At 41.4% G+C, this 15,952-nt stretch overlaps 1 protein-coding gene across 12 annotated transcripts in view; it reads right to left on the bottom strand.

Annotated features, from left to right (window-relative positions):
- PPP2R5C (protein phosphatase 2 regulatory subunit B'gamma) overlaps positions 1-15,952 on the bottom strand; it is a 165,805-nt gene that overhangs the window by 100,515 nt on the left and 49,338 nt on the right. The gene's annotated exons all lie outside the window — the stretch shown is intronic.

The raw sequence follows: 15,952 nt of genomic DNA, 5'->3' as shown, positions 1-15,952 counted from the left end.
CATATCATTACACCATTGAATAAAATGGACCTGATATACCAAAAGGGACCCAAAATACCAAAACAATTTTGAAAAAAAGAACAAAGTAGGAGAGTTCACACTTCCTGATTTTAAAGCTTACAACAGAGCTACAGTAATCAAGACAGTGTGGGACAGACATAGGGACAGACATACAGACCAATGGAATAGAGAATCCAGAAATAAACCCTCTTATTTATAGTCCATTGATTTTCAACAAGTGTGCCAAACCCATTCAATAGAGGAAATAATTGTTTTTTCAACAAACGGTTCTGGGAAAACTGGATATTCACATGCAAATACAGGAAGTTGGACCCTTACCTCACACCTTATATAAAAACTAACATGAAATGGAACAAAGACCAAAATGTAAGAGAACTCATATTAAAAAACTCTTAGAAGAATGTGTAAGAGTAAGTCTGGATTCAACAATGGTTTCATAGCTATGACACCATAAGCATAAGAGACAGAAGACAAATCAAGATAAACTGGTCTTCCTCTAAATTAAAAACGTGTGCTGCAAATGATACCATCAAGACAGTGAAAAAGACAACCCACAGTATGAGAAAAATATCTGCAAAACATATATATGATAAAGGCTTGGTTCTCGGAGTACATAAAGACTTTGCTGTGACAGCTGTGAAAGCCACATCTGACCACGCCCTCTGGGCCACCTCCTACTCTCACCGATCCTTGGTCAGTTCCCTCTTCATTCTTCATGCTTGTCACTTATTGTTCCCCCTCAATTCTCTAGAGGACTCCTCTCTTGGACCACCAGAAAAACCAAAGCCATGAGGCCCTACCTTCCCCAGCTTCCTTCTTAGATTTCCCTTCCTGCCCCAGAAGTTTCTGATAATCCCCTCTGCCGAAGATGACACTGAACATTTTGGTTTTCAGCAGATCTGGTTTTGACAGCTTTACCGTTCACCTACAAAAACTGAACAGGCTAACTACACAGTGAGAGTATCTGAAATACAACAAAACTGGTTCATTCAACTAAATGAAATGCCAACATGAAAGTTCAGTGAAACCCGAATGATGGAATCGGAGTGAGACCCTGGCTAGGAGGTGGAGTGGTGACTGACCTGCACAGTTCCGCCTGCGTGCTGTGTTCTGTTGCCCTCACCGATGAGCGTGTGCACCCCAAATAGGCTGGACAAAAGCTGGGAGTGTGCACTCTACGATAAGGACTAGGAAAGCTACCTTTTGGCCAAGTCTCAAATCTTAAACCCATGATCTTTGCCTTTCAAAATTGTTCTAGCCAGTTAAGTGACTAAAATCATAGCACTAACTTCTAAGACACAGAAAGATAGCAATGCCCGGATTCCATTATCTGTATATGTCTCCCACTTTTAATGCTATGCCTTCTTCACATTTTTTAAATAAGTAATACATTCATCAATACACACGCACATACACACACACACAGAGACACAGTGAAAACCCTCTTATCCCATCCCTCTGCCAAAAGTATCACTTTCAGTTTCTTCTGTATCTCTTGAGTTTCATCCTGGAACCAAAACAAATGTATTCTTAGCCCAACTTCCCCTTGTGTAGTGACGAAGATGGCGCGAGACGCCGCTGCTGTGTCTTGCCTTCCACTTAACTGCTCTCTGCTGCTCTCCTTTCATCAGTCATAAAGGGATGCTACTTATTTGACATACACCCTTTTCCAGGAATCTTCTCACCACAGTGCGACAACCACCCCCAACACATACCCCAGCAGGCTGAATCATCCCATCTTCCCAACTGCATCCCAGGACCACCAATTAGTTTATTAAACTTCAGCTAACACATCACTTCTCCTGGGAGGCCTTGCTGGGCCCCACAGGGCCTGCTCCCTCCTCCTGAAGCCAGCACAGACACGCACCCACAGCACCTATAACACGACCAGTTCTTAGCACTAAGCACAGAGCCAACCACCAAGTGGGTGATTTCTAAATATTAGTGAGTGAGTGAAATACAGCTTTAGGTGGACATAGGGCAGAAAGTCAAAACTAAATTTTGTTCTCGTCTGCGTTAGGTATCATGTTGTCCTTCCATTTGAAATGAACTCAAATTTTTTTTGTCTTAATTTTAACCTTGTTTGGCACAACAAAGGACACAGGGTTACCAACACTTAAATTAGCAACAGCACATACGCAGAATCAAAAGCAAAGAATGAGGAAGGAAATCTTTGCAGAGCTTTATTAAAATCAGGAACATGTGCGCTTAGGTTTTTTTTTTCACTACAATGTAAACATCACCTCAATTGTATACATCAAGAAATATTTCTTGATGCTTTCCTACTGTTTGCCTGTAGACAAATATCTACACTAAAACAGAGCCAGTTTTCAGATGAATGCCTCTCTCCCCGACCCCGCAAGAACTTCATGCTATATCATTACCAATGAAAAGAATATATCTAATTTTGTACTAAATCCTAAGAATTACTCATTAAGAATCTTTATCAATAGTAAGTTTACGTTTAGCACGAAAATACTCTTGCCAGCTATGTCTAAAATGCAGCTTGAACATGAATCTCTCGGGATGTGCGAGCTCCTAAAATCAAGTGGAAAGTCAGTCCTGGAGTCTGTTTCCTCAACAGGAGCTCTGGGGCTGTGCCACGGAACAAGTGGGCACTGTGCCTAGTGAGACAATGTAAGGCTCAGATAAGTTAATTTCATCCATAACCACAAACTCTAAAAGTACAGCCTTACCTTCGTGACCCAGAATCTGCATCTCTTGTTTTTCTAGATGACACCATAAGATCAACTAACCTGGTTTTAGCTGCACTGCACTCTACACCACTGTAAAAAGCTGAGAGCAGAAAGTACCGTGTAGATAGATCCCTGTGATAAAGAAACCTGCAAGAGCAGGCTCAGGGCATGCTCAGAGAGGGGTGAGCCCAGAACCGTGAGGCAGAAAACCCAAGTGCTGGTATCTGGTCTCTGTCACCAGCTCCTTCTTGGACCTCAGGCAAGTTGGAGAACCTCTCTGCTTCGGTTTCCACCGCTGTCAAAGTAGGACTAATCATAGTTGTTTACTCTCTCACAGGAAAGAGGGCGACGGTTAATGAACCCTTTTGCGAGGAGCTTTGAAGATGAAAAAGGTTCCAGGGTGCTAATGACAAACAATAACAGCCTCTCTATTCTCATTTGGGTATCTATCATGCTGTGGGGGAGAGGGTACCGAATTACTCCGAGTAAACTGGTCTTCTAGGATTCTTGTTCTTAGGGCTAAACTATTTTGAAAAACCCTAGAAGAGATGAATGACAGTAATGCTTGGAATACCGGATAATACAAAAGAAATCAAACATTGGCGGCTGATGCTTTAATTTCACTGCTCTGAACTGCTCGGCCCGGGTTCTGCAGCACTGCTTGCTGGCATAAATATTTACATCGGCAGCATGTCTTAGTTACTATGGATGCCGTAGCTAAGGCTATTAGCTTGGCTGATAAGTCACCATTTCCTGCCAAAGAACTCTTTACCAAACATGCTTCTTAAACTTTGCTTTATTTTTAATAAACATTTAAATGTCAAGTAGTGTTCAAAATCGTTTTAGGGGTTCCAAGTTTAGTTTACGTTTCACTTAAAGGCTCTCCTCCTTTTTACAAATAAAGGGTGAAAAGGCTCAAATAAGCAAACGTCTCAGCCCATACGTTACACTATACAAGACTATAAGACTGAACTGGTTTTTGTTGATATTTGGTTTTACATAAACACATGTGTGCATATACACACACAGCCCACCAAAAGATATTTTTCCAGTCTATGTAGGCAGTATAATTTATGTTCATTTAATTGGATAATAATTCCAGCTCACACAAAAATGTGAAAATTCAAGATTAATATTTTGAAAGTTAACATTTAAATGATCGTAAGATTTAGAAGTAAAAAAATGCAGAGTTCATACCCACTGATATTAGATTATTTGAATGAGAAAAGTCAGTCCCCAAAAGTTTGCATGTCTTCAAAAGGCCAGTTTCAATACCTGATAGCCTCAGCCAGGATATAAATGAGAAAATAAGAATGGGGTTCTTAAGGGAAGGAAGTAGGGAAGAGAGGAAGGATAAGTAAAAAATTTCCCAAAATCACAACTTTAACTTTGGCTTAAATTTAAATGTTGTTTAAGAGTAAGTCATAAAAACACTTATCAACATAACGTCATTTGTGACTTTGTGTAAAAAAAAGTATCTGAATTGATTAGATTCTTTTAAAAAACCCTACCCATTGGATAGTCATTTAAGTTTTCTCCTGGCAGAGCATTTCTCTTAACTAAGAATAATATAAAAGGAGAAATGTGTTCATTCTCGTTCGTGTTTTTCTCTTTGGGGGATTAGATCGGAACGCCAATCACAGAATTCTTCCAATTCCCTCTAAAATAAGTAATTTAATCAGATGCATTTTTAATGTAACTTATTTGGAGATTCAGGAAAGTAAGGCGACTTAATCAAGAAGCTCAGTAACTAGTAACACTATTAGGCCTTAACCCTGGCTCTGATAGCGCCAGATTCCTGTATGATTTGATGTAATAATTTAGCAAGGGATGTGTGTGTGTGTGTGTGTAGGGGCGGGGGGTGGTGGTGGTGGTGGGGTCACTAAGTTAATAAGACCTCAATGTTTTCAACATCTAGTAAAATACTCCTAAAAGCGTCAATGATGTTCTCTAAAGGGAAACATCTCCTCAGGACCAGGTCCAAGAATTGAGAAACAAAATTCCACATTTCCAGCAGCTTGGTGAAGCATAAGTGACCTCGGTTCTAAAATCAGACAACATGGTTTCACTCTGGCCCGGTCATTACACCTGTAAAATTAGCCTAGAGCACCTATGCACAGGCTGTGGGGGCTGAGTGTCTGTGACAGCTCCACCTTCCACTTGTCACCGCCGCCTCCTAGATGCCCAGTTTAAAAGTTTAAGCCAAATTCACAGAAAAACATGCAAGACCACATTAAGCATTTATGTAATGTATGTATACACAGTACAATACAGGATAATATGACGTAACACCAACTGAGCATTATGAACCGAGAGGGCTATCAAGATACTAACAACGTATAAAAGGTTTTTGTTACTAAAACTGCTCTCATGTCAATTTTTTAAAGAAATGAAACAATGCTATATACTCTGTGAATAAATACATATTTATATTATTTATGTGGATAAATACACACACACACACACACCCCACCCACCGCAGGGAGAAAATGGTCTGGAATGAACACACAGCAAACTCCAAGCAGCAGTCACTTTGAGATGTGGGGATGGTAAACCAATCTCAGGGGATGAGGTTAGGGAAAATTTCAATTTTATTTGCAATGAAGAAAAAATGTAAATGTGGCTGTATTCACATATTAATTGATTACTTGAAAATGGCTTTAAAAAAAAGATTTGAAAAACACAGAAGGAAACTGACCAAGGCAGAAGGAAGGCTCAGGGTTAGGTGGGCTCCGGATGCTCTCAGCTCTCACGGTCCCAGACACCAGTTTAGATGATTCCGCTACTTAATTTTTTTTTTTTTTTTTTTTTTTTTTTGGAGAAAAGAGGGGAAAAACCAAGGAGGCTTGGTAAAAACAGGGTCAGGGTCACATCCAGCCCATTCGAGAAAAATTTCTAAGTCCAAGTGTTTTCCATTTTTTTGGTGTCAAGACGTATTTACATTCTTAGAAAGTATGGAGAGCCCTAAAGAGCTTTGATTATGGGGGTTATATCCATTGATATTGACCATATTTGAAAATTTTAAAAATATTTACTTATTCACTTAAATTAGCAACAGGTTCACTTCATGTTAAGTAACATTTTATGAAAATAACCTTATTTTCAAAAAGAAACCAGCAAGAAAATGGCCCTGTTGTACATTTTTGCACGTATCTTCAATACTCAACAGAAGACAGGCAGAACTGCCGACGTGCTTCTGTGTTCAACTTGCTGTGATATGCTATTCTGGTTCAAGTATATGTAAAGAAACACCCCAGGCTCAGACAGACATGTCTGGTGGGAAAAGGGAGGTTTCAATGCTTCTCAAAAAATTGCCGATGTTCTTCTTTGCCTATGCTAAAATTCAACAACGGATAGTTCCTTATAGATTAGTTGCAATGAGGAATCTGAAACCATGTTGATGAACCTGTCAGTTACATGAACACCCGGCAGTGTGTCTTACACTTTGGTGGCTCTTCACCCACGCTCGTATGTAGCATCGTTTGTTGGTCACTGAGAACACACTGCTGCATGTGGTGTGTGACCTTCCACTGTATGCATCAAGAAACCCCACTTGCTAATGTCACCACCCCTGTCAGCAGAAGAGTCTGTGGCACTGGGAGCTGCCACATTTACACTGGCAGATAAAAGTTCTCCAAATTTCAAATTTTTCTTGAAAGCTCAAATTTTATCATGGGCCAAAAACAGTGTCGCAGTTGTTTTCCCCTGAATTGATAAGCTCACTTCATAGATTTTCTAGAAAATATCAGCCAAATATTTAAGTCTTAATATCCACAGTTTGTCTGCTTTTTGTTCTGTCAAGTAAAAATGATTTTACATTACTATTCTCATAATTTAAAGTTCCTGGAAAAAGTGGCTATTTTGGCTCATAACTCACACATCACATGGGCACTTTTCTTCGAGACGGCCATCACACTTCAGCATGCTAGAAGGGCTTTATGTGAACTCCGCATTTCGTCGTGCAAAATTAAAAAGGAGGCTGGGTGCAGTGGCTCAGGCCTCTAATCGCAGCACTCTGGGAGGCCAAAGCAGGAGGATCATTTGAGCCCAGGGGTTTGACACCAGCCTGAGCAACCCAGTGAGACCTCAGCTCTACCGAAAAACAAACAAACAACAACAACAACAAAAAAAAACCACGCTGGGTATGGTGGTGCTTGCCTGTAGTCCCAGCTACACAGGATGCTGAGGTGGGAGGAATGCTTGAGCTGGGGAGGTTGAGGCTGCAGTGAGCTGTGATTGCGCCATTGCACTCCAGCCTGGGCAACCAAAAACCCAAACAAAAACAAACCCAAACGAAAACAAAACTAAAAACAAACCCAAACAAAAACAAAATTAAAAAGGTATACAAAAGAGTTGAGATTTAAAAAACCAGTAACTTCATGCTTTATCAAGGACATTCTTGGGTCAGACTGGTGTGCTGCTAGCTGAACACCGCTGTCCTGCTTGATGAAAGAAAGGCGCCATGTTACTCGCCATTGCCTTTGCACCACCAGGGCAAACGTACACACAGCAAAAGAGGTAAATTAGATCTTGGTAATCTTATGAGGCAGTGATGGCCTTGCAAACCCCCTGGAAAGCAGCTCTGTGACCCCAGGGGCCACAGGTTACCCAGGGTGAACACTGCTCCATGCAAAGGCTTCAGAGTTCCAAGAGAGCAATTATCAAATGCTACCCCCTTTGAGATGTCTGATCAACTACATAAAGCTGGGAAAAAAACCAAAACCGACAACCCATTCCTAATTATGTATGTGCAGAAACTGTCTATAAATGTAAACACACATATACAGACACCCTCACCACCCACCTCTTCCTTGAAGCCCACCAAGAATAAGAACCAGTAACTCAGGAAGAAGTGGAGGTGGTACTTTAGGGCTTGAGGGTTCTTCAGGACTTGTTCCCTAGAGTGAAACATTACTGTTTTCATAAGTTATAAGTTAAAATACCATAATTAGAACACATTGCTCATGAGTAACACAACCAGCAGACAAAAATCCATGTGTATTATAACGAGGTCACATACAACGATGACAAAGAAACTGAAAAAACCTAATCACTGTCAACAGCTCAAATTCTACTGAAAACACCAAAATATCAACATTTAAAAACAATAAGATATAAGGTTATAGTTGGGACCCCACTTATTTCAAATATTATTTAATTAAAGCAACATCTGCATTTAAAAACAACTAAAGGGAAATGACATGTAAAGCCACCCTATTTGAGATTAACCACAGATATCGCTAACTTTTTTTTTTTTTTTTTTTGAGACAGAGTCTCACCCTGCTGCCCAGGCTGGTGTGCAGTGGCGTGATCTCGGCTCACTGCAACCTCTGTCTCCAGGTTTAAATGATTCTCCTGCCTCAGCCTCCCGAGTAGCTGGGATTGCAGGCACCCGCCACCACGCTGGCTAATTTTTGTATTTTTAGTAGAGATGGGGTTTCGCCATGTTGGCCAGGCTGGTCTTGAACTCCTGACCTCAGGTGATCCACCCACTTTGGCCTCCCAAAGTGCTGGTATTACAGGTGTGAGGCACTGCGCCTGTAATACTAACTTTTAAAGATGAAATTTCTTATGAATGTGATACTAAAACTCTTTTCTTCAGAAGAGTTAAAGATGAGGAGGGGAGATGTATATAAATGCCAATTTCTTATTTTACTCTAGACTTCACGGACTGGAGCACGGGAACAGAAAGACTGAATAGGGAGCATTAAGTATACTCTGAACCGAGGCCATGGACATGTGCTTAGGACCATCTTAGCAGGTAACTATACACAATCTATAAGCAGAGCATAGTGCAAACTCCAGAAGTACTGATGATACTGATTTCTTTCAAATGGTGAAATGCCAAGCAAACTGCGAGAGATGAAAAGGCTGGATAAAAGAGAGAGAGAGACAGATGAGCTTCGAGATGAACAAATACAGATAATACAGCTGGAGAAAAAGAAAACAGATTATGGCTAAGTGGTAGGGCTCTGGAGTACCACATGCGACCTACAAAAGAGACAACCACAGGGCACTGAGTCTCACAACACTCCAGGCACCATTTTAAGCTCTTTATGTGCATTCACTTAACTTTCAAAAAACCCCAAAGAGGTGGGTTGTATTATTATTCCCATTTCACGTTCCATTTCTAGAAACAGAGAGTGAGTCACGTGCCCTAGACAGTTCAGCTTGCCTGGGGTGGGCAGGGTGGGGGGTGGTGGTGATCTGACCCTGGTGTGTGGCTCCAGGTCCTACCCTTAACCACCAAACACCCTGCCTCTTAAAGTGCGGAGGAAACTTTGGTTTTATCTTATCTTCTAGTGTGCCTTAAAGGCAGTTACACTCCAAAAGACCAATAAAAAGGCCAATAAACATCAAAAACGGTTATGCACCCCAAAAACGCTGTTTGGTAAGATGGTGTGGCCGTCTGTGAAACTACTGTGAGTTACAACCAGAGGACCAACACTGGCTGGCAAAGACTCAAACATGAAAGGCCACTGCTCACGGCTTAGGAAACAGTAGCTAAGTTATTACATTTCCTTTGTACATTTTTTCCAAAGCAGAACCTTTTTAAAGATATTTCCTTCACCAGTGAATATTGAAATGATAAGAGAGCGAAACAGCCTTATTTTTTAAAAATATATTTCTCATCCTGGGGCAGTGGCTCACGCCTGTAATCCCAGCACTTTGGGAGGCCAAGGCCGGTGGAACACGAGGTCAGGAGATCGAGACCATCCTGGCCAACATGGTGAAACCCTGTCTCTATTAAAATACAAAATATTAGCTGGGGGTGGCAGTGGGTGCCTGTAGTCCCAGCTACTTGAGAGGCTGAGGCAGTGGAATCCTCAGGAGGCGGAGGTTGCAGTGAGCTGAGACTGCTCCACTGCACTCCAGCCTGCAACAGAGCAAGACTCCATCTCAAAAAAAAAAAAATAAATAAAATAAATAAATAAATATATATATTTATTTCTCTCAAACATTATGAAAAAGTTAAAATCTCCATAGAATTTCAATGAATAATTGTATATTGTATATCCCCTCACCTGGATTCAACAACTGTTCATGCTTTGACGTATTTGCTTTTTACCCACTTTTCTCTTTACCATTTGAAGTTGCAGAGATCACGATCCTTCACTTATTAATACCTCATTCTGCATTCCCTAAGAATAAGAAAAGTCCCTTACAAAATTTGGACACCTTTTTACACCTAGAAAGTTCGCAGTAATTCCACACATCCAACATCATTCTGCACTCCACTTTCTCCAGCTGCCTTCAAAATGTCTCTAAGAGGTTTGATTTTACACTTTTTAGAACAAGGATCTGATCTAGATTCACTCACTGTACCTAACTGTTATATCTCTTTAGTCTTTTTTCTTTTTTAAACTAGAAGAGTTTTTGATTTATGTGTAATTCAAGGACCTCAAATAAAGCCAGACTTCTACCTGCTGTGGGAGTACTGGTTTCCCCCATGCATTTTAGCCAGTGTCTTTCCAAGATGTCAGTGAGAGAAATGATTTACCCCACGTTTAGAAGTTCTCCACTTGGCGGTCCTATTTCCAGTGTGACAGGGAGCGGAAGCAGCGCCTGAGCAAGGCCTAGAGTGGAGTGGGCACCTGTGTCTGCTCTTTCAACCAGCCACCTTGTGTAAAGTCTGTCACCTTGTTGGTAGTCTTACTCTTGCACTTGGGTATAACGTCTGCTCAGCAGGTTTTTGCCTTGCAACAAAAGCCATCTCCTATATATTTTTCATTGAAATACATTAACTACAGTGTATAGAGGATTGAAAGAAAAATAAAGCACAGCTTCTCATGAGCTTCTCATTCCACTGATGAGGTATTTAGCTAAGAAATACACCAGATAGGCCGGGTGTGGTGGTTCATGCCTACAATCCCAGCACTTCGGGAGGCCAAGGTGGGCGGATCACTTGAGGTCAGGAGTTCGAGAGCAGCCTGGCCATCATGGTGAAACCCTGTCCGTATTAAAAATACAAAAAATAGCCGGGCGTGGTGGCGTGCACCTGTAATCCCAGCTACTCGGGAGGCTGACGCAGGAGAATCGCTTGAACCTGGGAGGTAGAGGTTGCAGTGAGCCGAGATCACGCCACTGCACCCCAGCCTGGGCGACAAAGCGAGACTCCATCTCAAAAAAGAAATATAGTAGATAGCTATTTCCTGAGTGATCACTCAGAGATAACTTTTAATTTTTAATCCACTGACACTAACTGATGCCTCTACTCTAGGAATAATGCTCAGTGTCACCAGAGAACAAGTTCAACAGGACTGTCCTCAGGATACTCCTGATTTTGTGGAGGAGATAAGTCAACAATTACTAGCTGGCAGATTTGGTAAGTGAACTGGGACAGCAGGTAAGCTTATCAACTTTCTCCCTGCACACCAAGAACATATGCATGTAAACCTTTAACGAACTCCTATTCAACCCTGAAATGAGTTTTGAACTCCAGACACTCAAATATATTACCACTGTACAGAAAACAGTAAAAATCAAAAAGTACCTATGAGTTGGGAGCTTCCACCAGCATCTCTCAACACTCTGATGTCTGCAGAGCAAAGAACATGAGCTTTGATATCAGACTGATTGAGGCTCAAATCTTGTTTCACTACATTCTCTGTGGCCCTGGGCAAGAGGCTCCCTTTTTTCTCCCAGGGCGGGAAAAAAAGGCAGGGGCGGTGGTGAGTGGGGGAGGATTATAATGCCTCACAGTGCTGGGCAGATTCAGAGAGAGAACAGAGGTACAGGGTTTCAGCCATGACCCAGCACACTGAAGGCACTCAATGCACGCTGCTTCTCCTCTGGGACAGCCACCAGCAGCAGCTTCGGGACCTCGTACTTGGTGCTGCCAACAGCCCTGGACTGGGCCCTCCAGGCTGGGTGACCTTGGGGAGAAGAAATACTAGGATTGTCCTGCTCACCTGCCAGGCAGGAGTGCTGTGAGGAAGAAGTACATGAGTGTTCATAACAGCTTGTCACAATTGGCAAAGTGCTGTAGGACCCAAAAAGAACCACCTTGCAATTTTATTTGACATGTGGAACCAAAAGTTAGGATGTATCCCAAACCACTTTGTCTTTGTGTTTCTGTCTATTCTTTTCCTGGGTTTAAAAACACACACCCTATTCTTGACTAATAACCTTACCTCTATTTTTCTTTCATTCCTCTACACAACATACTTTAATGAAAAAATTTTAGAAGATAGCTTTTGTTGCAAGGCAAAACCTCCTGAGCAGACATTAGACCCAAGTTGAATGGTAAGTTTTTGTTTTTGCCTCTGAGATTGACAGCATATGGATGAGGGAGGTGGATGAGAGTGTTTATGAGCATAAATGTGTGTGTGTTTAAGGAACAAAAAGGTGTACAGACTTTACACAAACATACCCACCCCTGTTTCCTCAGAGAGTTATCTGTTATTTGGTTACCTTCCATACCACCAGGAATACAAAAGAAACAACTTTACATATAGGATACAGGATTGGATACAGGATAGGATATGGGTACGGTTAAGGCTATAGTTCTATAAAGTCACTTTGCAGAGAGCTACAGTTACATAGTAAATAGATGTTTGTGAAGTAAAAATCTTGAGCTGAGACACTGTTCCGAGAATCACTGGTTTAATCATTTGAAGAATCTGTTTAGTCATCATTCAAAGATTTTTCCTTCCTAATTTTAGGGACTAAAGATAACAGGGGACACCCATTCTCACTAGTACTTACTGACTTCACACCATGCAGGTGTGTTACTAATTTAGCAACCCATGTGCACTATGTACAGCTATTGTTATTATTAATACAGGTTAAGTCACCAGATTTAGCGCAGCAGGAAATGAAAGCCATGGGGTTTGAGTTCTGTGCTTGCTTCTTGCATGTTTTTTAATTAATTTTTATTGGCAAGGTGAAGACCTTCAACAAATTGGTGACTCAGGAAGTACTTGTGAGAAAATAAGCTTTTCCATTAGACCTCCACTTCCCAAGAAAAAATGGGTTTACATCAAAAGAATGGTTTGTTCTCCAACATCCCACCAGGCTGGAGCTACTCCTGAGTCTTTCAAAGACAGACTCATCCACTGGATGTTTGCTAATGACTAGAACAAGACGAGAGCAGTTAATAACATTCTTGAATCCCAGAATAAAGGCCAGCTGGAAAAGGCTCAAAACTGTGTGCTTCCTCTCTGACCATTTCCATCTTTCCGGCTTGGCTGTCACTGCCTTAAACCTGGCTCCTGAAGTGAGCGTGCACTGCAGGGTGGGGAGCGGGCCCGCCCACCACGCCTCATAGCATCACGGCTGGCCCAGCTTCCCAGCACAGGGAGGAGGCACTAGACTGAAGGCCTGCAGGAAGCATGCTTTCCTATCCTTAACAGGCAATTCCAAAAGTCAAAGAACAGTCTAGAACAGGGTTGGTGAACTATGGTCCATGGGCCAAATCCAGCCTGTCACCTGTTTGTCAATAAAGCTTTATTGGACCACAGTTATGCCTATTCATTTACTGTCTATGGCTGCTTTCACCCACAAAGCCAAAGCTACTTACAATCTGGCCCTTTTCCAAAAAAGCTGAACAATTCCAGTCTAGGACTGTGCTGTCCAATATCCTAGCCACAAGACAGGTGTGTCCACTTAAATTTACAATAACTATAGTTAAAAATTCACTTTCTCAGCTGTATATGTTAAGTGCTCAGCAGTCACAGGTGAGCAGGGGCTGCTGCAGAGGATAGCACAGAACATTTCCACCACAGCAGACAGTTCTGGACACAGCTGAGAGTAACGATTTATGTCACCAAGCTACATTCACAGCCATCAAGTTCCAGGTGACTCTACTTCTACAGACAGAAGGCCTTACACTAACTCTCAAAAATATGTCCCTTTCACACTCTTAACTTATTAGGATGTGCAAATTCACCATTTTAATCGCAAACTCCAGACTACTTGATAGACAATAATGGTCAAAGCAATCGTGACAACAAATCAGGTGATCATTTTCCTTACTTACTTGGTCCCCACCCCGACGGATGGTAAACTGGGAAAGCTGGGCCATAGCCCCTGCTCATATCCACATTACAACCCTGCTGGCATGTGGTATGGATCAATAAATATTTGTAAAATGATTAATAAATGAGCCCAAGGTACAAAACTGTTACACAAAAAGAGGCTACCGAGCCAAATAAATGGTAAGGCATTGGGGAAAATACCACTATTGTAATCCTGTAGCAAAATGTTCTTCAAGCAGCCTATTTTAAAATGATTTTTTAAAAAAGATCCAAAACAAAACAACACAACAGTCTGGGTTTGGATTCTGGCTCCACCACTTCCAAGCTGTGTGACCCTGGGTAAGTTATTTCTCCTTCAATGGGAAAGACCCCTCCTTCCTAAATAAACGGGAAGGAAAGCGCATCCCCACCCCATCTGAGTGAGCAGGGTAGCCCAGGGCGCAGCCCTCCTTGGTTCCTTCTGCTCCCAACACCAGCCCCTGCTCTCCCGGGCACCCTGCCGGTGTGTTCTTGCTCTAGCCCTCTCGTGGCAGAGTTCCTATGCTGGGTCTCTCCATTTGCTCCTTTGGGACAGGGGCTGCAACTTAATCACTTTAATGACCCTCAGCACTTGGCACACAGGAGCTGCTCAATGGATGTTAAGCTAAGACTCTAAGGCCCAATAAATAAATCACATTTTGCTAAATCTCACATTAACATGCTCGCTCCGGAAAGTCTTTATGAGTAAATCAAGCGTTCTTCAAATTCTGAAGTTAGAAATTACCCCCACTGTTTGAGTCAGAAGTTAGTCTTAGGTCTCCAAAGTTATCTCTTCTTAAAAACTCAAGTCTCTTTCAGGCTAATACACTTCACGACTTTTTCCCTCCACAATTATACAGCAAGCAACCAACCACCCAACCAACAGCAACAAATCCAAACTGGCCATAATAAGGTCTTGGAATTAAAAAAAAAAAAATCAATGTGGTTCAAGACACAACATGAAATGATTATATTTCAGAATAAGTTCATAATTCAAAAACTGAGTAGTATATTAGGCATCTAATAAAAACCAGAAAACACAAACCAAAAAGATTTATGTTATTTATAAGTGGATACCTTAAAAGTATAAAAATTTACATTTTATATGCAGTCAATTTATCTTACTGCTAACTAGTTTGTTTTTAAGAACTAACTTGGCCAGGTACAGTGGCTCTTACCTGTAATCTTAGCACTTTGGGAGGCCGAGGTGGGAGGATCGCTTGAGCCCAGGAGTTAGAGACCAACCAGGGCAACATGGCAAAACCCCATCTCTACAAAAAATATTTAAAAATTAGCTGGGCATGGTGGTGGTGCGTGCCTGAAGTCTCAGCTACTGAATAAACTGAGGTGGGAGAATCACCTGAGCTCGGGAGGTGGAGGCTGCAGTGAGCTATGATCATACCACTGTACTCCGGCCTGGGTGACAGAGTGAGACCCTGTCTCCCAAAAAACCAAACAAAAACCATCTAACTTAAATCCAAACACTTACATTTTATTCTTGCCCATCTGGTTCTTGCAGCTAAAATACCTGAATGTTACCTGTAGGCAATCTTTGCTTTTTACTGGGTGCACTACAAAAACAATAAATTCACAGCCTGTCCTACAATTTGGTCATTGAATGCTGATTTCCACCTTCATGAAAGATGGTTTGGAGAGAAAAGCACCGCCCATTTTATTCCAGTAGATTGAGTATGCATGTGCCTGGGTACACCCTAGGATCTGAAAAGTCTGGTCTGGCATTTTAGTCATAGAGATTATTAGTCACCTAGAAATCTTGCTCCCACCCTTCCTTAAAAGATTCTGAGAAACAGTTTTGTTGGGGCACAGCTCTGACACTATAAATTATAAAGTGATCTGATGAAGCTTAAAATCATTTTTCTATTTCACCCAATTATGACCAAAAAAAAATTCATATATCTTAAAATACCAAGAATAAGTAGGCTACTACCCTAATGCCTGTAGTTCAATATAACTGCTATTAATTACTAGAGTAGTTGTGCTTTTAGGCTAAATTTTGAAACCAAAATATGCATAAAAAGAAGCAAACTAATTATTAAAAGTGATCTCTATATACCTTGAAAACTTGTTGCCATTTAAAATTTTAAAAGCCAAATAGCAACATAGAGCCTATTTAAATGCAAAATATTTCCTAATATTCCACGAAAACGCTAACATTTCAAAAATGATGACCCACGATAGATTTCAATATTTCAAAGTGGAGCATATTTCTCTCTCAGG

Source organism: Pongo pygmaeus, chromosome 15 (assembly GCF_028885625.2).
Source record: "Pongo pygmaeus isolate AG05252 chromosome 15, NHGRI_mPonPyg2-v2.0_pri, whole genome shotgun sequence".
Taxonomy (NCBI): domain Eukaryota; kingdom Metazoa; phylum Chordata; class Mammalia; order Primates; family Hominidae; genus Pongo; species Pongo pygmaeus.
The sequence above is the reverse complement of the archived record's forward strand: the minus strand, read 5'-3'. Positions and strand labels throughout refer to the sequence as shown.